The sequence below is a fragment of the Mytilus edulis genome, chromosome 1 (assembly GCF_963676685.1).
Source record: "Mytilus edulis chromosome 1, xbMytEdul2.2, whole genome shotgun sequence".
Classification (NCBI taxonomy): domain Eukaryota; kingdom Metazoa; phylum Mollusca; class Bivalvia; order Mytilida; family Mytilidae; genus Mytilus; species Mytilus edulis.
In genome coordinates this window covers 91,696,124-91,698,680 of record NC_092344.1, presented here as the reverse complement: position 1 = coordinate 91,698,680, position 2,557 = coordinate 91,696,124, and positions in this window count along the sequence as shown.

The following is a 2,557-nucleotide window of genomic DNA, read 5'->3' as shown; positions in this document are numbered from 1 at the left end:
GCTAAAAAAAATTAATGAATAAATAGACCTGTATCTTGAAAACCTGTATCTATAGAATAAATCTGGCATAGCAAAAATGATACCAATCTCAAAATCTTCATACTATCAATTTGATCAAAAATAGCAGATCGAAGACTCATTTAAGGAGTTATTGACTTAAAGGTTGCATTTCTGTAAATATTGACAATGCAATTTCCCATAGGAACTCCTTTTACGGCTGAAACTGTTCCACTTTTACTATGAAGTTTTAAAAAAAATCTTATCCTAGAATTGAAAGTTCAAATGCACTACATTTTTTTTCAAAGGTCAAAATATAGGGCTGTGCGGCATATTTTCAACGTTTACATGCCCTGAACTTTTCAGAGTTTAAACTAACACTAATTTTCTTAACCTCGAATAAAGGGTTACACCAGATTTCAATGTAAACAATATGCACAAAAAAAATAGATTGTTTTTCGCCGCAGGCGAAAGAAAAATTTTGTCCAGAAAAAAAAACCATAGCCCCCCCCCCCCCCCCCAGAAAATCAAATGGTTGCTGCCTAACATTCCCAAGTTATGTCTCTATGAGATGGAACACAGATAGCATATCTGAGAACCAGTATGTAAACAAAATTAATTTGCTATGTATATTCTAAATCTCCCCAAAAGAGGCGTGGTTTGAGAAACAGTTGAGAGGGACGAAAGATACCAAAGGGACAGTCAAACTCATAAATCTAAAATAAACTGACAACGCCATGACTAAAAATGAAAAAGACAATCAGACAAACAATAGTACACATGACACAACATAGAAAACTAAAGAATAAACAACACGAACCCCACCAAAAACGAGGGGTGATCTCAGGTGCTCCGGAAGGGTAAGCAGATCCTGCTCCACATGTGGCACCCGTCGTGTTGCTTATGTGATAACAAATCCGGTAAATAGACTAATTCGGTAGGTCTCATTCAATGAAAGGGAAGGGGATTGTAGATTTTACAAAGTGCAACCTAAATAATAAAATAAAATGCCTGTTTTACCGATTTAATCAAAGATATGTTGGTGTTTGTTTACATTCTAGCTTAAAGGAGTCTAAACCTGAATATCTTTTTATTTCCAATTTATAAACGAACTTTACGATATAGATCATGTAATGTCAGTACTGGAGTCCTGACTAATGAGCTGATGATACTTTCCGGGACCGATAGTCCACCAACAGAGATATCGAGTACTGGAGTCCTGACTAATGAGCTGATGATACCTTCCGGGACCGATAGTCCACCAACAGAGATATCGAGTACTGGAGTCCTGACTAATGAGCTGATGATACCTTCCGGGACCGATAGTCCACCAACAGAGATATCGAGTACTGGAGTCCTGACTAATGAGCTGATGATACTTTCCGGGTTCGATAGTCCACCAACAGAGATATCGAGTACTGGAGTCCTGACTAATGAGCTGATGATACCTTCCGCGACCGATAGTCCACCAACAGAGATATCGAGTCCTGTAAACCAACTTATTTTCGCGGATACTTTATTTCGCGTTTTACCCTTTCTTGACCACTTCGCGGCTATTTAATTTCGCGATTATCTGATTTCCTTGATGAAGTTTAATAGGGAAAGATCCAAGTTTCACATATTCGCGACGATTTATATTCGAGTTATTTTTCTACTCGCGAAAGTCGCGAAAATAAGTTGGTTTACAGTACTTGAGTCCTGACTAATGAGCTGATGATACCTTCCGGGACCGATAGTCAACCAACAGAGATATCGAGCGAGTCCTGACTAATGAGCTGATGATACCTTCCGGGACCGATAGTCCACCAACAGAGATATCGAGCGAGTCCTGACTAATGAGCTGATGATACCTTCCGGGACCGATAGTCCACCAACAGAGATATCGAGCGAGTCCTGACTAATGAGCTGATGATGCCTTCCGGGACCGATAGTCCACCAACAGAGATATCGAGCGAGTCCTGACTAATGAGCTGATGGTACCTTCCGGGACCGATAGTCCACCAACAGAGATATCGAGCGAGTCCTGACTAATGAGCTGATGATACCTTCCGGGACCGATAGTCCACCAACAGAGATATCGAGCGAGTCCTGACTAATGAGCTGAAGATACCTTCCGGGACCGATAGTCCACCAACAGAGATATCGAGTACTGGAGTCTTGACTAATGAGCTGATGATACCTTCCGGGACCGATAGTCCACCAACAGAGATATCGAGTACTGGAGTCCTGACTAATGAGCTGATGATACCTTCCGGGACCGATAGTCCACCAACAGAGATATCGAGCGAGTGCTAAAATATGAAAACAACACGTTATGAATTGCATACGTCTGACATGCTTTCCATGATGTACATTCATCTAAAACGCGCAAAGACAAATATTAAGAAGCCAGAGATGAATCAGAACCGAAAAAGTTGGAGAGATACATTGTATAAGACAAACAAGGACATATAAAATAGCAAAATCTATGCATGATAATATGAGAGTTATGAAGGCTAACAAATTGCAAAATCCATTAAAGGTAAAATTTGCCTGAGGGGTTTGAAACCTGGTTCTTTTG